This window comes from Oryctolagus cuniculus, chromosome 1 (assembly GCF_964237555.1).
Source record: "Oryctolagus cuniculus chromosome 1, mOryCun1.1, whole genome shotgun sequence".
Lineage (NCBI taxonomy): Eukaryota > Metazoa > Chordata > Mammalia > Lagomorpha > Leporidae > Oryctolagus > Oryctolagus cuniculus.
This window is the reverse complement of record NC_091432.1, coordinates 36,780,963-36,804,638: the sequence shown is the minus strand read 5'-3', so window position 1 is coordinate 36,804,638 and position 23,676 is coordinate 36,780,963. Positions and strand designations below refer to the sequence as shown.

The 23,676-nt window shown below is 40.3% G+C and overlaps 1 long non-coding RNA gene across 1 annotated transcript in view; it reads right to left on the bottom strand.

Annotated features, from left to right (window-relative positions):
* The window catches only part of LOC127492405 (uncharacterized), a 36,036-nt gene extending 21,469 nt beyond the window's left edge, over window positions 1-14,567 (bottom strand). Inside the window, exons 1-2 of the long non-coding RNA XR_007921846.2 lie at window positions 14,437-14,567; window positions 9,136-9,240 (exon numbers count right to left, since the gene is read on the bottom strand). This is a non-coding gene — a long non-coding RNA (uncharacterized lncRNA). The remainder of the gene's footprint in view (window positions 1-9,135; window positions 9,241-14,436) is intronic.
* Window positions 14,568-23,676: the final 9,109 nt, after the last annotated feature.

The following is a 23,676-nucleotide window of genomic DNA, read 5'->3' as shown; positions in this document are numbered from 1 at the left end:
AAATTTTAGGGGATCATGTCCGATTTCAATATCAATGCTGTGTAAGTATACTTTGTACAAATTATCCCTTGTATTGGAAAACAGTCTGATTAAATTAGACATTGCTATAGACAAAGAGTGACTAGATTCAAGCATCTTTTATTATCCCATGCCCCAATTATGTTATACACAAATACTGAAACTAAGCCTCCATCTGCAAGGAAATACAAGTATATGCTCACCATCCAGCCACCATTAAAGCTCATGTAAAGAGAAAATTCAAGGAACGCTTACATCAAAATGACTCTATCCCTAAAAAAACTTTGTCTTCTACATTCTTGCTTGCTTTCCCACACTGGAACACTGGAAAGGAGTAAGTTCTAGAAAACCTAAGGCTCCCATTTATCTTCACATTTCTTGCCTGTCTGTCATTTTCTCTGTTTTCTTTGTATGATACCATAGCCTACCCCCATCATGAAGCTAAGATTCTGTCATGAAATCCAATCCTGTTAATTTTATTTCCTTCATATTTGTCCTGTGTTCAGCTATTTGATGACATATAGCAGCCTCCTACTGGTTTTCCTTGCTTCCAATTTCTTTGCTGTTTTTCTGCTCTCTATAATTACGAGTGACATTATGATCATGTGTCTCCATGTCCCAAAACTCTTCTAATCACACATGAATAAAATCCCAACTTGCTTTCATTGCATACATGATCACTGTAATCTTTCTCAGCCTGCCTCTCCATGCTCAGCTGCTGTGGTCTCCCAGTTGCATTGTAGGATGCAACCCTTGGTTAATTACAGAAACATATGAAGTTCCCCAAACAATTTTGCTTTCAACCTTCATGCATTTGCTGTGTTGTCCTGTTGACTACCAACCCTGTAAGGTCCAGCTCAGAAACCTCAGGTCCAAGAAATACTCACCAACATCCCAGATTAATTTGAGTTCTTCCTCTGTGCATCCCTCCACTAACCATAACCCATCCATCCCAAACTCAGCAATCACTGATTCATTTTCTATCTCCACAGACTTCCATGTTCTGAGTATTTCATATGCAAGGAATCACATAAAGTGTTCTTTTGTGTCTGGCTTCTTTAAAGTAGCATACTGTTTCCAAAGTCCATTCCTATTGTAGTATGGATCAGTTCTTCATTTCTTTTCTTTACCTTGCTTATGTTGGCTGATCTTCCATATTTAAGAATAGAAACACCCTTGCATGAGAACAAAAAGTACCTCCTCCCTGGATTCTGCCTTTATAGGACAGTTCTATAACTTTTCTCCACCTTTACCCTTTCTCATAGGTAAGTCCTCAGGTCTATTTCCAAGCTTCCTGAGACTAGAATGTCATTGCTAAATAACCTGGTACCCTTATATCTTCTCAAGGCCATTTCTCCCAAGAGTGAACTTTAGAACTGGTATGGGAGCTATTTGTGATGGAGTATGCATGGAGGATTTGACATGTGGGCTAGGGTATCCACAGATAGGAAGACAGGTTCCTCACACAGTGCAGTGCTGCTGGAGTTGGGGGAAAAAGGTGGAGTGAAGTTGTGTTTCAGAGGGATCTGAGAATAACAAATTTAAACCAGACCTTTGATATTGTTATAAAGGTAATTGGTCAAAAAGGAGGTGAAACATATCCAATCATTTCTAGTTGACTTATATCTTTAAAATATTTGGGTATATGATAGATATGTTGGCCTCTTTTTGTACTCATGTTCCTAAGGGTAGGCCTTCCTAAAATATACAGGTGTTTTAACAGGTATATAATTATTCCACATCATTTCACTCATAATAACACATTTACAGTAGCTTCCACTGTTAATTTCATAGGTGGTTAAGAAAGATTGATGGGTCAAATATTTGGAATCTGTTAGAAGGGCAGCATTGTGGCTAAGTGGATTAAGTTGCTTCTTATGATGCTGGCATCATATATCAGAGTGCTAGTTCAAGTCTTGGCTAGTCCACTTCAAATCCAGCTTTCTGCTAATGTGCCTGAGAAGGCAGCAGATGATGGTTCACGGCTTCAGCCTGGCCATGCCCTGGCTGTTACAGACACGTGGGGAGTGAACCAGAGTATGGAACATCTGTCTGTCTGTCCCTCTCTCTCTCTCCCCTTCTTGAAGAAAAATTTTAATCATAAAAAAATGCATTGGAATCTTATTTGTGTCCATCATGTTCATTTCCAATCTGTACACCATGTTGCTACGTATAAATTTAGTTCGGAAGCCAATATTATGGGGTTCCATGACTCTCTGTCACATTCTATAGTCATATAATTCTTAAACCACATTGGACCTCTGCATTTAATTGTGAGAGAACGCTTATCCTTTGTGTAGCACTTCCCCTGGTGAAATTCCTGCTGTCCAATAGAAACAGCACAGCCACAGCGCAATGATTGCAACTAATACACTCTCCCAAGTAATTAACATACTCAAACTGAAAAGAGACTTTTTTTCCTGTTTAGCTCAGGACCCATAAAAACTGTTCACTAAGAGAAAGTGAAAATCTCATAATAGGAGTCAACATTGTGGTGCAGAGGGTTAAGCCAATGATGAGAGTATCCTACCTGAGCACTATTAGAATCTCTTAGGCCTCTGAAGCATGAATAGTTAACCCAAAACCCAGTGAACAGGGTGCAGATAGATAATCTAAAGACTAGTAGAATTTTTTTATTGGTCAGCAAAGCCCCTCACCTGGGATATTCCAAGCTGTTTAGACAATACATTGTAAACTTTAACAAGGAGTTTTTCTGCACATCCTCCATCCACCTTATCAGGGTTCATGTGGTGCTCTGAACATTCACATGACCTTCCCCAGGAAGTGATTTAAAAGGGATTCTGCCCACTGCCCAAGCAGAATGAAGCCTGACTTCAAACTCCCTGCTCCCTAACTGGGCAGGCTGAATATCCATTCTGTACTCACTTATTCTATCACTACTAAAATAGTCTTTTCTGCCTTAATTGATTTTCTCTATCCCCCTTTGAACCATAACAACCTGCAACCTAACATATTGGTGCTGAATCCCAGGAAAAGACAGTTTTGAAGTGACTCATCCAAGGGGAGCCTCCACCTGTCCATTGCTCCTTCAATATGCCACACTGGTTGTGATCCTTCCTGGGAAGTGAGGTCAGTTCTTTTGAGTCTTTGTGGATGGCCTTGTTGCATTTCTACTCCAGCTGGCTAAAAAGGCTGGTGCTACCTTGAGGTCCCTACTCCAGGAAGGAGTTGTGTGGATAGATGAGAATTTCGAGATGAAATTGGTAGACATGACTAGAGATATTTATAAAAACTCTTGAATCTGGTAATCAAGTTGTTTTCTGTGTGTCCCAATCATGTCAGCTCCTAGCTTTTACCTTCAAATTTCAAAAGTCTCCTGAACACAACTGCCTCATGGGAAATGAATTGATGGCTCAAAAGCTCAAGAAATAGATGCTGTCTTCAACATTTGAATCAATGACAAGGCAGAAACACAGGAACAGATGCGAGATGCAGAAGCCAGAAATCAAAGCCAGACAGAGAAGGAACATAATTTTTCAGAACATGAAGAAATCTTGGAGTGTTAGATTTTCCATAGGATGTAGAACTGGCTTTAGAGCCAGTTTTTGCCCTTACCTTAAGCGGGTCGGTTGCCTCACATGATACCTGAGTTACTCTGACTTTTGATTAGCTCTGGAAAATTTGCAAAAACAAGGGCCTTAATTATCTCATTTTATCTATGTAATGAGCCTGTAATCCTCCCTCACCCATTTCAAATGAGAAAACTAAGTCTCTAAGTATAATGAACCAAGGTCACATATTTGACTCACAGAGCTATTGTGGACACTCACCTCTTTTCCTAATTAACTTCATGCCCTTTTCTTTGGCCCTCTCCTTATTTGAAAGCAAATGCTAAACAATGGATTACTAATGTTTGGTCTTTGTGTCTACCTGCTTTCCTGCTGGGTCCAGTTAGAGCTTCAACACACTACCCCAGGGAGCTACCAATATCAGTTGAGAAGTGGCAGTTGAAGTGAAACCTATTTAACTTCACTGTCTGACATCACTTGTGTCAGACTTTCCCAGAAATTTGTAGATTGGACAGGGAATCAGAAGGAAGATGGTGTTCACATTTGTATCTCAGTCATGAACTTGGAGTTTGAGCCAACCACAAAACATTCCTTAGAGATATGTTTGCGACCTGAACAGTTTCAAAGTCAAAAAAGAAGTATATTTTCAGGAGTCAGAGTTACAGCAACCACTTAATAGTGTCATATGAGTGTCTTATATTTTTATAATATAAAACATTTTTTCATATTCAAAAGAATATCTAAATATTTTCCCTTGTAGGTGTTGAGTTCCCATGTTAGAAAAATGAGAATCTTTTGTGCTTTTGCACCAGACATGTACATTTGCGAGAGTATCTGGTTCTTATCAGAGAAGCCTTCTCTCTCTCCCTTTGCTAATGATCATTAGTTCTGTCCCTACCCAGTTACCCTACAGAACAGCGCTCAGTTCATTTCCTTCATTGACTTATCATGAATGACAATTCATTGATTATTGTTTAGTGGTAATCATCTCCATTTACCCTCCAGAAGGCAGGGGTCATATCTGTTTTGGATGCTCTAGTATCCTCTGACAGAGGACCTGACACCTGCTAGGTACTCAACAAATATTTGTGGACTCCATCTGTGAAATGTACATAAGGATGAATGCAGTGCCACTTCTGCAGGAGACTGAGAATCAGTCCAAGTACTCACAGACGTCCCCTGCCCTCAGTTCCAATAAATAAATAGACACATCATCTGCACTGCTCCTCATTCCTAGCATCATTCAACAGCTATAGTACATCGTCTCTGTTCCGTGAGTCCTTGCCTTGCACTACTGGCCAAGACTGGCTTCTCTGCCTTGCTTTTCTAAGTCCTAGAAAATGTGCTTCGGTTGTAGCCAAACTGCTGGGGATTTGTTCACTATTGTTTGTTTTCATAATTCTACTATGCTCTGCCAAACATGATGGCTTTTTTATCCTTTTCAGGCAATGAAAGTAAGGTGTGGTTCTCAAAATATAACCGGCTCAAGAATTTAAGCTTTTGAATATAATAACTACTTTGGGCAAGTCTCTAAGACTTCATATAAGGAATTGGCATTTTGTAACAAGCTGCCTGAGTTCTCATCATGATAAAAGAGTTTAGGATCTAGTAAAGTCAAGAGCAGTTCACCAGCTTTGGAATCAGATGTGAGTTTGAATCTTTGCTTAGAGACAGATTAGTTTTATGATTGCAGCCAATTAATTAATCTGAACTAATTTCCTCATCTGTAAAATGGTAGAGAAAGCAACCTGCTGATTCTTACCCCACCTTAATTTCCAGTTGGTGTAGAAGCAAGCCAAGTTGTAATATGGGCCAAAATTTCTATAAAATTTCATGGTCCAACATCTTTAACTTAAATAGCTTCATCAGGCTCTAAACCCATATTTTAGAAAATGGATTAAAAACAGAATATACCTGGGCCAGCACTGTGACATAGCAGGTAAGGCCACCACCTGCAGTGCCAGCATCTCATATGGGTGCTATTTTGAGTCCGTGTTGCTCCACTTTCGATCTGGCCCTCTGCTATGGCCTGGGAAAGCAGTAGAAGGTGGTTCAAGTCCTTGGGCCCATGTGCCCACGTGGGAGATAATGAAGAAGCTCCTGGCTCCTGGTTTCGGATCAGCGCAGCTCCAGCCTTTGTGGCCAATTGGAAAGTGAACCAGCAAATGGAAGACCTCTCTCTCTCTTCCTCTCCTTCTCTCTCTGTGTAACTCTGACTTTCAAATAAATAAATAAATCTTTAAAAAATCCAGAATATACCAATAATAATTATACTTACATATAAAATGCTACATAATACATGTTATTGAAGTTATTTATAATCAACAGATGAAAAATACTGCTGACACACTGTTCCTACTGCTTCCAAATGGCCTTAGATTGCTGCCATCAGGACACCTGTCAGTAGTTCTGCCTCCCTGCTGTAGTTTCCTCTGTCAGTTGCCCACAATCTAAGCCATTGTAGATTTCAGGTCGGCAGCCAGACTTAACCTAATCTCTGTGAAATCCCATCCTCAGCACTGAAACCACTGGGAATTCCATCCCTGTTGCAGGGAATTCCAGGTTAAACTCTTCTTGGATGTGATATTACAAGTCATTTTAAGGTTCACTGCAGGTAGTATCATATTTCACATATTAATAACTAAGTAGAGGCCGGTGCCGCAGCTCACTAGGCTAATCCTCTGCCTTGTGGCGCCGGCACACGAGGTTCTAGTCCTGGTTGGGGCGCCGGATTCTTTCCCAGTTGCCCCTCTTCCAGGCCAGCTCTCTGCTGTGGCCAGGGAGTGCAGTGGAGGATGGCCCAAATGCTCGGGTCCTGCACCCCATGGGAGACCAGGAGAAGCACCTGACTCCTGCCATGGGATCAGCACTGTGCGCCGGCTGCAGCGTGCGGGCTGCAGCGGCCATTGGAGGATGAACCAACGGCAAAAAAAAGGAAGACCTTTCTCTCTGTCTCTCTCTCACTGTCCACTCTGCCTGTCAAAAAAAAAAATAATAATAACCAAGTAGAATTCAGTGTTGTTTTAGTCTGGTTAAATATGAACTTTCTTGTCCAAAAGGTAGAACTGACTCCAGTTTCTTTTTTTTTAATTTTTTTTTTTTAAATTTAATTTTTTCCTTGAGAGGCAGAGTTACAGAGAGAGGGAGAGGCAGAGAGATGTCTTCCAACTGCTGGTTTACTCCACAAATGGCTGCAATGGCCAGAGCTGGGCTGATCCAAAGTCAGGAACCAGGAGCTTCTTCCTGGTCTCCCATGTGGGTGCAGGGGCCCAAGGACTTGGACCATCTTCTACTGTTTTCCCAGAACATCAGCAGGAAGCTGGATTGGAAGTGGACCAGCCAAGACTTGAATTGGTGCCCATATGGATGCTGGCGCCACAGGCGGATGGTTAACCTACTATGCCACAGTGCCGGCCCCCAAGTCTGTTCCTTATGTTAGCCATGTTTTATGCCACTGCCTACTAACCTTGACTTAGTGGACAGGGTGGGGCCTCCCAGTCCTGCGGTAATAAAGGGTAAGGTATAGACCCTACTATTTACCTGAACATGACGTGTCTGTGACTTCCTATCAGGGGACAGGACTGTAAGCAAGTACCTATTTTCATTATCTTTGGAACATCCCTAACTCTCAACACAAAAATAATTGACCAACTGTTTATAGTCTTCTCAGGTTTCTGGAAGCCACTCACTGTTTCTGGGTGATGCTAGTCCTTTTATACCCAAGCAGAAGATACCCTCCTCTGCCTTCAATGCTGAGTCTGTCTTTTGATGAAAAAATTTTAAACATAGGCATGGTTATTTTGTTCAGGACATCTTTAGGAACAAGGGAAGAGTGTGCAAAGGCGAATTGAAAGGGATAGGAAAGATAACTTTTTCTCTTTCAGAAAGAATAATGAAATGGAAGCTAATTTCACTTTTAGTAATTACCTCAATTAAATTAAACCTATATTTGCAGTTCTTTCTAGTGTCTCATGGTGTAGTAAGGTATAGTATTGAAACTACTAATGATGCAGCTAACACCAACCAGTGTTCTATCAATGTAAGCAATATACTTACATCATGAAAATGATTTTCATCAGATCATCAATTTCTAAAACATTGTTGTGAGAAATGCTCATGTCTCATCCCCCAAATTTTCTATTTTTTAGCATTTAAGTAATTCCAGGAAACGAAGTCTGCTGTACTCTGTTAGGGAGTCACAGTAATAGTTTATATTATTTTATCCTCCAATAAAGAACAACTAGACATTAACACATTGTTTTCCAATTTCTTTCATTACCCCATACCCTCAGGAAGAGCCTGTGTGTTACTGACTTTAGAGACTGTGTTAGTATTTTGAACGTTTTGATTTCTAAGATACAAGAGTTGCCCTTGCCCTTCCCTCACCACTTGCAAATGTGTGTTTGGGGCGTGATGATCCCTCTTCAAAGATGTCATAGGGACATTGGCAGAATTAAATCTCTTGGCTCCAATCTTTGTCATGTTGACTTTGAGGAAAGATATTGCAATCTGGAAGTAAAAATAGCTCTGGATTGTAAATGGCAAAAGCAGAGAGAAAGGAAGGCAGAAAATGATAAGAGATGTAGCTAAATATTTATATATACAAAAAATGAAAACATGAAAAACGTTCCTTCTGAAATACATAATTAAGCTCAAGACAGAGTAGGCAGATGGAGTCAGTAATTACAGGTTCCTAATGTATCTAAAATTCCAAGAGATTCAAAGTGTTGCTACTAATTCTGTAGCTTCACAGTTTATAGCTTGTTGCTGTTTATAACAGGCTCTGCTCCATTAACACTTGGTGTTCCAGTTAAGATAGCTTACAATTTAAAAATAAAACAGTAAAGTGACACAATTCTGACCTACTTAGATATTTATGTGAAAATGTCATGCAAAATTGAAGTTATTTTGCATGTCTTCAATTATTAGTAGTACTATCGTGCTATTATTATAAGCAGCTATGGTATCATAGAAAAGCCCTTAGATCTGGAAACTCATTTCCTTTAAACAAATGTTTATTGGATGCCTGCTATTGGATAGGCATTCCTCTGAGCCCCTAAGATACACCAGTGATTAAATAGACAAATATTTCCACTCTTGCAGAACTGTTATTCAGCGGGGTTTGGGGAGGCAGTATATAAATAATATAAATAAATGTTTTACAGTGTATCAGAGGTGATAAGGGCTCTTGTAAAGGGTAAGATGGTACCAAATAAATGGGCCCATACTGGTAAATAGTTTAGTCAGGATAAGGTTCATAGATAACATGAAATGTAGGCGAAGACTATGAAATTGCCCATGTGTGTACCTATAGCAAGGGAGGAAGGACAGTACAAAATCTCCAGCATGTGTTCCATGACCTGTCATGTAACAGTATGAAGCATGCATGAGAGAACTGTAAAAAACTCTGAAGAAGGTGACACAGGGAGCACATACAAGGTCTTCTTGGCCATCATAGATTATTTGGGTTTATTCTCTCAATAATAGAAAAAAGACTAATTCCAAATACATAGCATTTAAACAAATAGAGATGCATGAGTTATAACCAACTGTATTGTTCAGCTTTTTGGTACCACAACTAAAATACCTGAGAAGAGACTTTCTTAAGAGGAAGAAAGCTTATTTTGGCTCATGTGTTTTGGAAGTTTGCAGTCCATTTAGGTGACTCTTTTGATTTTGGGATCTGATGAGGCTGGAGGATGGCAGAAGAATGGTCACATGATGAGCCAGGAGGCAGAGAGAGAGAGAGAGAGAGAGAGATACTAAGTCCAACTCGGCTTTAATAACCAAACTCTGTTGAGAGCTACTTTCCCACAAGCACCCAATAAGCTAAAAATGCTCCATTGGGTCCGCCTCCAAGGTGCCATAATTGCATCAGATTTTCACCTTTAATCCATTAATATCAATCCATTGGTTACTAACATAAAATGGGCCTTTGGGGGATACTCAAATTGTTATACAAACAAGAACACCAAGAAATGTTTTTAAATGATAAAAACTATGATTCATGAACTATAACATTTATCATAGGTGCTAGCATTGTGGTATAGTAGGATAAGCCTCCGTTAGAAGCATAGACATCCCATTTGGTAGTTGGTTTCTGTCTTGGCTGCTCCTCTTCTGATCCAGCTCTCTGCTTCTGGTTTGGGAAAGCAGTGGAAGACGGCCCTGGTGTTTGGGCCCCTACACCCATGTGGGAAAACAGGAAGAAGCTCCTGGTTCTAGGCTTTGGATATTCCCAGCTCTGATCTTTTCAGCCATTTGGGGAGTGAAGCAATGAGTAGAAGACCTTTCTTTCTGTCTCCTTCTCTCCGTCTATAACTTTGCCTCTCAAATAAATAAATAAAATCTTAAAAAAGGAAAGAATTTATTGTAAGACTGACCTTTGTTATCTCTTTGGAAGACAGAGTCCACCCTAAGCCCATCACCTTTCCTTACTATTGTACAAGATTCAGGTTTTCTTCATAAGTACTAAATCAAGAGAGGTATTTTAGGAAAGGTTTTTTTTTTTTTTTTTTTTTTTTTTTTTTTTTAACAGTGAGCTTGCACAGAGAACTCCAGTCCATGATTTAACACTGGAAAGCCCTGCCCGATTTCTGTTTGAGGAAGATTTGCTATTGGTCCAAAACTAAGAGATCATTGCCCAATCATACCCCTGACTACTTACTCATTGCTAAAATCACAGATGTGATGAAATTTCTCCTAAATCTGTGAAACAATAAGATGAAGTTTCCATTTTCAGTTAGGATAAAGAGAACAATACTTCCATCCCCTCCATAAGAATACATTTTTTTCTAAAACTTTTGATAATTATGGACATAAAAGACTATAAGAAATCCAAATGGTGAAGGCATGATCCCTCCTATGTAGTAACAGGAGGTATATCTGTAACTTGGGTCAATTGCTGAGGCTGGAGCAGGTCAAGCCAAGCAATGAGCTTGTCAGAGCTAGAACTTCAAATGTGAACATAAATGAGACTCAGATTCAGAGACAATCCTTTTTAATGAGGATCCTTTACAGAAGTTTGCTGAGTAAGTGGAGGCTAGGATAAAGTTTAAAAGTAGAAGAGCCTATAGTCCCAGTCTAACAATTTCTTTCTTTCTCTTCTTCTTCTCTACCTCCTCCTTCTTCTCCTTCTCCTCTTCCTCTTCTGCCCCTCTCCTCCTCCTTCTTCTTCTTCATCTTCTCCCTCCTTCTTCTCTTTCTACTTCTCCTCCTTCTTCTCATTCTCTTTCTTCTTAAGATTTATTTATTGGCCGGCGCCACGGCTCACTAGGCTAATCCTCTACCTAGCGGCGCTGGCACACCGGGTTCTAGTCCCGGTCGGGGCGCCGGATTCTGTCCCGGTTGCCCCTCTTCCAGGCCAGCTCTCTGCTGTGGCCAGGGAGTGCAGTGGAGGATGGCCCAAGTGCTTGGGCCCTGCACCCCATGGGAGACCAGGATAAGTACCTGGCTCCTGCCATCGGATCAGTGCGGTGCGCTGGCCGCAGCGCGCCAGCCTTGGCGGCAATTGGAGGGTGAACCAACGGCAAAGGAAGACCTTTCTCTCTGTCTCACTCTCTCACTATCCACTCTGCCTGTCAAAAAAAAAAAAAAAAAAAAAGATTTATTTATTTGAAAGGGAGAGTTAGAGAGAGAGAAACAGAGACAGAGACAGAGACATCTCTTCCCTCTGCTGGTTCACTTCCCAAATGGCCACAACAGCCAGAGCTGAGAAAATCTGAACCCAGGAGCCAGAATCTTCATCTGGGTCTCCCACGTGGTTGCAGGGACAAAGGACTTAGGCCATATTCTGCTGCTTTCCCAGACACATTAGCAGGTAGCTGGATCAGAAGTTGAGAAGCTGGGATGTGAACTGGGGCTCATATGGAATGCCCGTGCTGTATTTGGTGGCTTAATCTGCTACACCACAACACCAGCTCCTTCTTATAGTCTTGTGCTCTTGAAATATTATGGGCTTGCAGACTTGCAGTCTCTGAATGTTGATGTAGCAATTTCAGTATGCAGGAATATTACCCTCCACAAAAGAGAGGTTTTAATTTGCCTTCAACTATCTGAAGCCAGAGGTGAAGTGAGTATACCTCAAGCTACCAAAATACCCCAACGTAATACTATTTCTGATCAGATCAAAGACACATGTGCCCTGGTGGGCTCAAAAATTGGGGGCCATTGCTTACTAAGACCCTAAAAAATCGTCAAAGGAATAGTATCCCCAAGAACTTCAAATTTTCCCCCTTAACTTATTTTTCTCTTATACATATAATACTCACAATAATCTTAAAAATTACAACACATGGAAATATGGGATCACGGTGACTGGAAATACCGAATCTCCCTGAAACTGCCCCCTCTCCTAGTCTGGGTTACAACTTCCCTTTTCCTCCCCCAGAGGTTGGAGCATACATCATGACATCAACTATTGAGGGACACAAATACCTCTTGCACTGAAGCTTGAGGAAGTAAATGAACAGCTCTGTGAAAGGAGTGAGGACAGAGGGTGCAGAGCAGAGGCAGGTCAAAGTCTCCACTCTCATTCTACAGCTTAAGACAAAGCCCTAACCAACCCCACTAATCAGGGCTGCCATGGGTTCAGTCACCTAGTCTAAGGTCAGGGTCAGGCCATATCTGGTTTCAATGAAGACAGAAGGGAGTAATGTCAAAGTGAGTCTGCAAAGAAGAATCGAAGAGGGAATCCTCCCACCCAGCCCGAGACTGTTCCAATTCCCGAGCCTCCTGCTAGGGAAATCCTGTAGATCCAATCTCCACTGTTTCAGAGCCAGTGAGGAGAGGTGGCCACAAGGACAAACCTACTTTAGGTGAAAAACTTTGTGCAAATTCCATACTAACCATTCCCACTTACTCCTCCTTCCCTTTCCTTTGTCTCCTTTGAATGAGTAAAGAGAAGATGGATTTCTGGACAAATAAAGGGCTGAGACTATATGTTGTCTGGTCCATAGCCTCTGTAGCCATAGGCCCAAGCAGCTAAATTACAATCTCTGCATGCATTTGGCTCAAGTAATGTCAGAACTTGGTCAATGATTCAGTTTCACAAATTTTGGATCCTTGTCTCCGTATACCCCTTCCCAACTCAGGACCTACCCGAGAAAGCCAAATATGCTCCACAAGCCAGTCATATAGGAAGCCCTCATGCCAACAACTTACAGTCAGACCTGAAGCCTTTGACTTTATTATAGACTTTGTAGTGTTTTGTTTTGTTTTTCACCACAAAGCTTTTCTTACTCCCTTGCCTACCTTGGAATTTTTATTAAAGGCAAATGTTGGTGGCTGACTCCCTTGCTATAGCAAACTCTGAATAGGTCGCATATTTCACTTGCACTACATTTATTTCTACAGAAACATTGTTTCTCCCCAACAAATCTGAAAGAAAAGACTGAGAAGTGCAGAGAGCAGAGACACCCTCCAATGAAACATATATGTTCAATCCCTACAGTTTCTTTATCATAATGACTGAGTGACAGATCTCAAAGGTATAGTCATCCAACCCTTCCTCTTGTCTTCCAGAAAACTCCTGGCAGAACCTTTTCTTCTTCTTCTTCTTCTTTTTTAGACAGAACAACAAACAGACAAAAAACAGAGATAAATCTCCTATCTGCTGCTCACTTTCAAAATGGCTACAATTATCCAGGGCTGGGTCAACCTGAAGCCATGAACCAGGAACCCCATCCAGGTCTCCCATATCGGCAGAAGGAATTCAGGTATTTAAACTACCATCTGTTGCTTTCCAGGCACATAAACAGGGAGCTAGATTGGAAATAGGAAACAGGACTCCAACCAGCACTCCTGTGTGGAATGCGGGTGTCCCAAGTTGCAGCTCAATCCATTCAATTTAGCAGACTTTTAAAACTCCTTTTGAGGTCCATGTGCAGGCTGGATGTCTTTTCGTTGATATCTATTGAGATTATGGAGGCAAGTTGACCATCGCCATCTTCACTGCATGAAGCTCCTTTGGCCCAGTTATCCCACATGCAGCATCATGTACTCCCTGCACAATGCACACACTCCTGTTTTAATCCAGCACCTTTCTCCGTCTCCCAGGTGGTCGCCCTAAAATCTGTGAAATTCATGATCTTTATGCACCCTCCAAGTCCAGTTGTTGAAACACAGTCTCCATTGCAATTGTATTAAGAAGTGGAGACTCTGGCTCTGCTCTCATGATGAAGTTTACTGCCCTTATGAAATATGTCTGAAGGATCTTGTTTGTGCCTACTGCTGTGTGAGAACACAGTGATAAGGTACCACATCTGAAGATGAGTCTGAAACCTCACCACTCTAAATATACTGGTGCCAGAATATACCCAGCTTGCATAACTGTGAACAATACATTTTTAAAAAATTCTTGTCATTTGTTTATTTAATGAAAGTACATTGTCATTCTATATCCCAGCTTAAAATATTACATGTTCTCTTTTGTGATATTTTTGTTGTATGTGATAATTATCCAGTCAATTGAATTTGGTTACCAAAACCTGAATGGACTAAGACACTGGTGCTGCTTGTGCACCAGAGACACTGTGACAGAAGGGAAAAGTTATGGAAGCCCCAACCCTGGTATACTTAGACTGTCTTTGTGATTTTGGGTCCGGGTCAGACCAAGACCAATCCTCCCAAGAGTAGGGAATGTCCTGGTTTGATTGTGCCAGTAAAGAGGTCACAGTTTAGGGAAGGAAAACACTGGTCTCCGTTTCTGACCGCATTGGCTGTGCTCTGGTGTTCTGCTGTCTCCTGGTCCTTCTCAGGCCCTTGATTTTCTGTTTCTACTCTCAGTACTCAATTAGTCTTTCCATGCAAAATAATCTAATTCTATTGAGTTTGCTGCTCAGCTTCAAAGAAAGTCACCATACAATACTCAAGTGATAATTCTACTTACCCGAGAAGAAATAATTCTGTAAATATTGAAGTAGACTTCAGAGGAAGAAACTCATTGGGAACAAAGAGGAATGCCACATAGTGGTGAAGGAGTATTACTTCACCAAGAAGACATGACAGTTGTAAAGGCACGTGAACCTAAGAACAAAATACATGAAATAAAATATTATAAAACCATAGAGAAAAATAGAGGAATCTACAATTGCCCTTGGAAACTTCAACACTGTGCTCAGTACCAGAGTTTGCAAGCATTTCTGTCTACTAAGACAAGCTTTATTGTCTTTATAGGTATTATAGTTTCTTAAATATCTTGAATTTACTACCATAATCAGATGTTTTGATGTGATAGTTTTGTTCTCACAGCACAATTTTTTTAATAAGGATCATACTAATTAGGAACTTGAAAAATATATATTACATGTTAAATACATAATTATATATTTTATATAAATATATATTTATGCATATCATATACTCAGTGTCCCTAAAGGTCATGTATAAGTTAACTTGAAGCAATATCATATGTATTATATTTAATACATATATACATATATTGCCCTGATGGAATATATATATATAAATATGTCTACTATTATAATATTGTATGCATCTATAGCGTATATCTATATTTATATCTGTATTTATATCTATCATCTATATCTATGTCTAGAGGAAGCAAGTTGCTAGATTTCCTATTAAATTTCTATTAAGTTCTATTCATAAATTAAATAAAATCTTTAGATGGCTCAAAATATTAATTAATTTGTTAATGTAACAGATACAACGGTCAACGAGTAACTCCACAATTATTTCTTCTACTTCTTCTATACCCTTCCTTCCTTCCTTCCTTCCTTCCTTCCTTCCTTCCCTCCTTCTGTCTTTCTGTCTTTCTTTTTAAAAATTTATTTATTTACTTGAAAGGCAGAATCACAAAGAAGCAGAGGCAGAGGCAGCCAGAGAGAGAGGTCTTCCATCTGATGGTTCACTCTCTAAATGTCCACAATGGCTGGAGATGGGCCATCTGAAGCCAGGAGCCAGGAGATTCTTCCAGGTTTCCCACAGTGGTGCAGGAGCCCAACGATTTGGGCCATCTTCCACTGCTTTCCCAGGCCATAGCAGAGAGCTAAATGGGAGGTAGAGCAGTTCGGACTCAAACTGGCACTCATATGGGGTGCCGGCACTGCAGGTAGTGGCTTTACCAGCTATGCCACAGCGCCAGTCCACATGACTCTTTTTATAACTACTTTAATGGCCACACCATCATTATCTCATCATTATTACCATTTTACCTAATATTTATTGACAGCTAATTGAATGCCATGTGATGTTCCAATGCCTAACTCACATCATCTAATTTAATCACATAAACCCTACATGACACAGAACACTGAAATTAACTCGTTCCTCTAGGCAGGGTCCAAGTTGATGAGAATATCCTGGGCGGATTGCGGGCTCATCCCTTGAGGCTTGTGTGCTGTCAGCATGGGTGGGGCAACGGTGCTCTTGGACAAGAATCACTGGAGACAGGTTTCAGTGAACATGTCCGCTTTGTTAATGACAAGACACGCTTTTTAAAGTACAGGCAGGAGGGGTGTAACTAATTCAGGGCAGCACTAATTCTATAGGATAGAACGAATATTGGTGCTGCTATGCTTCTCCAATCAGCTTGAAGGTCACATAGGCTACCATGGCTTTCCTGATGGGCCTGTGCCACACCCAGGAGCAGTTTAACTGATTGGTGGGTGGGGAGGGTGTTGGGAGTTGGGGGGCTGGGGAAGATGTGCCTGGGGCTCCTGCTGCCTGCCAATAGCCAGGCTGCGGGGTCCCTCCCGGGAGGCATGGTGCGCCATGCGCTCTCAACCTCCTGCCTAGGAAGGGCAGGCAGTCTCACAGGATCACCCACAGTGGTTGATCTTAATTTCTAATTCTTTCTGAAATAATAGTTTTTAAGAGTAAATACAGATCCATGTTTACAACCTGCCTTGAAGGAGACAGCCATCTCCCTCACAAATCTTTTATTTTGAAATGTTTGGTCTCACAACAGACATTTCTTTGTTTCATTTTCAAGAACAGTAAGATGAAATTAGAGTATTTAGCCTTTGCTTCTATTATTTCTTTTGGTTTTAGCGAAGCTCCTAGGGCAAAGTGACATACACAAGAAGGTCTGTAATTTTAGGGAGACAGCACTGAACATGGCACCATGATTGTCACAGTCTCAGCAAACATCTATGAGCAAGCTGGGAAATAAAGTCATGCCAGAGTCCATCACTACTCAATGCAGCTAGCGTATCTCAGTTACTGGATAATGGTGAAGTTTTGGAGGAAAAAGCACTTGTCTAAAGTCAATAGTGTGAGGATGGTATTCTAGCTCAGTTACATTGCTATACTTCATGAACTTGAATAAGACACTTTTCTTCTATGGGTCTTGATTTTAATTTCCTTGAGATCTCAGAAGAATTCATTTCAGTCTTTCAACACCAAATATGATGTTATATGTGGGTTTTGGACAAATTTTCCTTATTATGTTAAGATATTTTATCTCTAGTTATTTTCTGAGTGTTTTTTAATCATAAAACAGTGTTGAATTTGAATAACATACTTTTTCTGCATGTATTGAATTGATTATAAATTTTCTCTTTATTTTTAATATGGCTTACTGTACAGATTGGCTACCCCATGTTGAAAAACCCTCATATTACTGGAATATTATTTAATCTTTTTCAGGTATTTATACATTTTATTGGCCAGGATTTGTTGAAAATTTGCTGCCTATGTTAATAAGGACATCCATCTATAATTTCTTTCTGTGTAGGTGGCAGGATAATGCTGACCTCAAAGAATGTGTTAAAAAGTGGTTCTTCCTTTTACATCTTGTGAATGAGTTGTGTTACTTTAAATTTTGGTGGAATTCACCAGTAAAGCCATTTGGTTCTAAACTTGCCTGTGTTGGGAGGATTTGCTCATAGACTCAGATTCTTCTTTTCTTATAAAGTATGTTCAGATGCTCTTTTTTTTTTTTCTAGAGTTAGTTCTTGTAATTTTTATGTTTCTAACAACTTTTCATTTTAATCTGTTCTGTCTAATTTGATGACATACATCAGTTTTTATCACTCTACTATAATCTATAATTCCTTTAATTTCTATATGGCTAGTAGCAATGCCCTTTCATTTAGTATTTTAGTTAGTGTATTTTTTCTACAGTTTTTCCTTAGTTTAGTTAACATTTTGTCAACTTTTGAGAATCCTTTCAAAGAAATGACTATGAGTTTTGTTGACTCATTCCATTGTGTGTGTGCGTGGTTTTTTTTTTTTTTTTTTTTTTTTTTTTTTTTTTTGACAGGCAGAGTGGACAGTGAGAGAGAGACAGAGAAAGGTCTTCCTTTTTTTTTGCTGTTGGTTCACCCTCCAATGGCCGCCGCGGCCGGTGTGCTGCAGCCAGCGCACTGCGCTGATCCGATGGCAGGAGCCAGGTACTTATCCTGGTCTCCCATGGGGTGCAGGGCCCAAGTACTTGGGCCATCCTCCACTGCACTCCCGGGCCACAGCAGAGAGCTGGCCTGGAAGAGGGGCAACCGGGACAGAATCCGGCGCCCCGACCGGGACTAGAACCCGGTGTGCTGGCTCTGCAAAGCGGAGGATTAGCCTATTGAGCCACAGCGCCAGCTCTCATTCCATTGTTTAACAGATCTTTAAAGGAAGAAGAAACATTGGAGAAGATTTATTTATTTATTTATTTAAAAGGCCAAAATTGAGAGAGAGAGAGGGATCTTCCATCTGTTAGTTCTTTCCCCAAGTGACCTCAAGGGCTGAGTCTGGGCTAATTGAATCCTGGAACATGGAACTCCACCTGGGTCTCCCACATAGATGACAGGGGCCCAAGTACTTGAGCCATCATCCCCTGCTTTCCTAGGTGCTTTAGCAGTGAGCTGGATCAGAAGCAGAGCAGTCAGGAGTCAAACTGGCACCCTGATATAGGATGCCTGTGCAGCAAACAGCAGCTAAATCCGCTGGACCATAGCACCAGCCCCAAGGAGTATGTTAGTTTTGAGGACACTAGAATCCCGATCATGCCACTTACTGGTTCAAAATCATTACTAACTCATAATCCAGATATCAAGTAGGAAATGGGATTATTAACATTATGATGTCAAAAATGACAATAGTTTACAAAGGACACCAGAGAACAGTCTGAAATGTTAATATCAGTGAAGTAAAAAGCAGAGGTCAGGATTCTAGGGATTACTTGGCCATTCAATGTATGAAATTACATTCTCTAACTCCCCTGCTACGTGGAATAAAGTAGTTGTACTCAGTTTCCAAAATGTTGTTCATTGACAGCAGTTCACAAATATTCTTGGAGGATAGAAAATACAATTTTTTTTATCTTTTTATGGTATTGATTTGATAATGATAAGACTCTGACCTTAATAAATGTATAAAAATACTTCCATGAAGTATTTTTTTTAATCTCTTCTGGCTGCAGAATCACTGTTGAGCCCTTTCCTGGGAAGCTTGGACCTGTAGGATGTAGCTTCAGGAACCCATCAGGGGCAGTGTGATTTCATGATCGTCTGACTTTTTGAAGGTGGCAGTTTTCTTACAGTCTACAGGTATTCAGAGAGAGAGTTTTATTATTTTAAGAAATCATAAAAAAGCTATTTTAAAAATTTCAGTTATTTCTGACAACAAAACATTCTCTTTTCCAGACTAGTCTTGTTTAGAAAGGGTCTACATTAAGCAAGTGTCAGAATGACACACCACAAAGTGCATAGAGGGGGAATCTGCTTTAGTGGTATTTGCTCCCTGCGAGAACTCACAACTGTGCACTAGCACCTGCAGTGCCAACGGATGTAACAGATGTGCTCTCCAAATCTCCCTGGATTAATACAAATGAAAGTCTACATTATATCAAGTTCCCTATGAAAAGATGTGTCTACCAGGAGATTACTTAGAGAAAAAGTTTCTTTCCATTTGCTGGCTCAGTTGTCCACAATATACATCTTCCAAGGTCACTGCGCTGTTCAGAAAAAAAGCATGGAGTTGATATCCAGGAAGTTTCTTGTATTGGCTCTCCCTTCCCTCTTTTTTTTTTTTTTTTTTTTTTTTTTTTTTTACAGGCAGAGTGGACAGTGAGAGAGAGAGAGAGAGAGAGGTCTTTCTTTTGCCATTGGTTCACCCTCCAATGGCCACCGCGGCTGGCGCGCTGCGGCCTGCGCACCGCGCTGATCCGAAGGCAGGAGCCAGGTGCTTCTCCTGGTCTCCCATGCTGGTGCAGGGCCCAAGGACTTGGGCCATCCTCCACTGCACTCCCTGGCCACAGCAGAGAGCTGGCCTGGAAGAGGGGCAACCGGGACAGAATCCGGCGCCCCAACCGGGACTAGAACCCCGTGTGCTGGCGCCGCAAGGCAGAGGATTAGCCTAGTGAGCCACGGTGCCAGCTTCCCTCTCCCTCTTGTGCTTGCTTTTATTTCTATACCACAGAAACTACACATAGGAAAGGAACTGGTACTTTAGTTCCTATTTGATAGTAATTACTGCTGAAAAAGAAAAGACAATAGGAATTTATGAAGTGTCTAATGGCTCAAAGTGAAAACTAACTAAACAACAACCTTAGTCATATTTTGAAGCGCACAATACAGGATATAGGAAAAAATAAGAATTAGAATAATCTTTTACAGTAACACTGTTCTCCACCACCCTCCACTCTTGAGTGCTCTTGAGTGATCTTCACTTGTTTACTCAAAAGAATAGACTGTATTTAGAAATAGCTATTTCTCTTTGTTGCTGGGAGTTCTCTGAAGCCAAGTTCTCCTTAGTTAGCACCTCAGTCTGCTCAATATATGTTGCTAAATGACTAATATCCGGTCAACCAATAACAAGTGAAAAAACAGAATTAAAAAACAGGAAACAAGTAACTGCATATACACATTTTAAATCTAAGAATTTACCATCCATTTCAAAAGCTGCTTAAAGGTAAAACATTCAAAGGTAAAACATTCATAAAATCTAGAGACCAGAGCAGTCTCAGCTTACTAATATTATGAACAAATTTCCAGTTACATATATATATATATATCTCACATGCTCATATTCACATCTTTCATATTGAATCAAATGCAAATATGAAAAAAGTCAAAATCAGCCTACTTCTGCTCACAAACTTCATGCGCCCTGCTCAATAAAATAATTTCTCTCTCCTAAAAATAACATATACAAGGGGTATTCAAAAAGTTGATGGCAAATACATAATATAAAAAAGCTATGCATGAATTTAAAAAATTCTTTGCCCTAATATAAACTTATCTTTTTTATTTTTTCTGTAAATGCTTTTAAATTTATAAATTAGTAAATATTCTGTATCTTGAGATTCTTAACTCTTCTGTGACCATTTTAAACTCTGCACAGGGAAAATGAGCATGTGGTTAAGACATAATAGAAAGTTATAAATGAAAAAGGATAGTTGGTCTGAAATGTAAAACAGAATAATGACTGGGAAGAACTTCTTTTCCTTCTCTTTCACCTCCTTTTTTGGTCTGATTGTAAGATTTCTAAAGATTTGTCTTCTAGTTAGGATATTCTTTCTTCTGCCTCGCCAAGTCTGCTGTTGAGGCTTTCTACCACATTTTGTATTTGATCTATTGACTTACTTATTTCTAATATTTCATTTTGATTTCTCTTTAAAATCTCAATTTCATGAGAAAATTTTTTATTCATATCATGTATGGGTTTCTTTAGTTCATGGATTTGCTTCTGATTGCTTTTGAATAATCCTATGATTAATTTTTTGAATTCCATTTCTGGTATTTCCTCAATCTCTTCATCTTCCCATTCTAGTATTGAAATGTTGTGTTCCTTATGGGGTGCTCACAGTGTCTTCCTTATTCTTGTTTCTTGAATTTGTGTGTTTGATTTTAGGCATTTGTGGAATTGATTTTTATTTATTTTTTCTCTGATGGCTTTTATCTTTGAGCTATGTCTCTGTGGCTTTGTGGAATGTCTACGCTTTCAGTGAATACCAGCAGGTATGTTGTGAGGTGTGGTCAGGGAGCTCTGGTCGATGCTCCAAGGTGGGGCGAGTTTCCTGGGTAACACTTGATTTGGTCATGGTAGATCTCAATACCTAGCAGCACCCTGCACCTTTTCATGTCACCACCGAGTACCCATGGTCTCAGCACATAAGGCTCCCACGGTCACCGGGTCCAGAGGTTTCACTCTGCCCTGCCTGCCTGTCCAGTTAACAGAGAGCCAGATTTTCCCTAAGCCAGCTCCGCCTTGGCATGTTGAGCCTGGGAGACTGCAGGTGCCACACAGCCCCATGTGGCTGTCCTGCCCCCTCCCAGCCAGGCTCAAAGTCAGTAGGGACTGTGGGCCATTCCTTCCACTAGAATCTCTGGATCACATGTGCACACAAGAGCCACTGGCCAAACGTCGCTGCCTGCACACACTACTGCCGGCACTGCCAATTAGGTATCCCTTCTCAATTAGCTGCCATGTGTGCACAAAGGCTTCTGGAGCTACCACTTTCTGTAGCTACCCCAGATGGTGCCTACCCTCTCTCAGCTGGGCAGCCGGTACTGTTTAGGAGAAGTTGCAGGGAAACAAACATCCTCCTCCACTTCCACTGGGTCCACAGGCAACCGCCAGCAACCGCCAGCCCCCAGGGCTCCAGTCTAGTTCCACTCCACATGCTCCCTCCAGCTCTATCACCATGGGTTGCTGCAGTCCAGTCTTACCTCCATCTCCAAACTGCTGCCTGCCCCGGCTCTCTGCTGCTACAACTGTGCTTGTATTCTTGCTACACATCCACACCCCTCACACAGGTCCACGCTGTTTCACTTCCTCCCATGGTAATTCCAGTGTGTTTTTTGCCTCTAATTCTCCCCTGAGAGTGCACATCTTACACTTTTCTCTTCACTGTTTATCTTTAGCCCAGCGAAGCATGTGGCTCCCTAATCCACCATTTTGAAATCCTCCACCGCTCCTCGCCCCCGTCTACAAGTTTTAAGTTTATCTTTTGCCATATTTATCCTTTAGAGTTTCTTTTTTTGAGGGTGTTATTGTACCTGATATTATTTTTATGCTTTATTGCTAGTACATAGAAATATTATTAATTTCTCAAAAAAGTCTTGTATCCTATACTCTTGCTAAATCAATTTTAGTGAGTTTACTATAGGTTTCACTAAAATTTATTTCACCTAAGATCTTGAAATAAAAGGTTTTTTTTTTTTTGTGTAGTGTGGATATTTTTATTTTCTTATTTTACCTCATTACTCTGACTAGGTCTTCTAGTGTAATGATGAATAACAGTGGTGAGAGAGTACCCCTTATCAGAGTGCCTGGGTTCAATAACTGGAACCTCTCCTGACTCAGCTGTCTCCTAATGCAGATTGTGGGAGGCAGTTGTGATGGCTCCAGTTATTGTATTCAGATCTCACATGTAGGAGACTTGGATTGGATTTTTGGCTTCCAGTTTGACCTAGCCCTCTCTGCTAGCCACTGGGGGCATTGGAGAGGTAAGTCAGAGGATGGGTTCTTTCTTTTTTTCTCTCTCTCTCTGATCTTCTCTGCCTCTGTCTTCCTCTTTCTTTCTGCCACTCAAATTTATAAACAGTGTTTTTTTTTAAAGTAGTGAGAGATCTTGTTTCATTACAAACCTAGAGGGATATAACTTACCTTATTAATGTTACACATAAGACTAGCTATAGGTTTTTGGTAGATGCCCTTTATCAAGTCAAGGAAGCTGTTTTCTGTGACAACTTTGCTACAAGTTTGCAAAATAAGAATAAATGTTAAATTTTATTGAAGACTTTTTTTGCACCTTTGGAAAATAACCTACACTTTCCTCATTTAATTTTTTAATATGGTGAATTATAATTATATGCATTGATATTTGACAGCTACATTAGTGTTGCAATCTTCATATAACCTCCAATTGGCCATGATGCAGATTTAAATACAAAATCAATTTCTTAAATAGATATAAGATGATTTAATTTATCTATTTTTCTTTTAAATGAATTTTGGTAGTTAGTGTTTTTCAAGGAATTTGTCTACTTAATTAAATGGTCTAATGTATTGGCCTGCAGTTTTATTGTACTGTTTCTGCATTATCTTTAGAACACTTATTATTCAATATAATTATAGACCACAGCAAGTTACAAATATAGTCTTTATTCAGCTTCCCCCAATGACAACAATTTCCATAACTGTAGCAGAATATATCAAATCAGAAAATTGACAT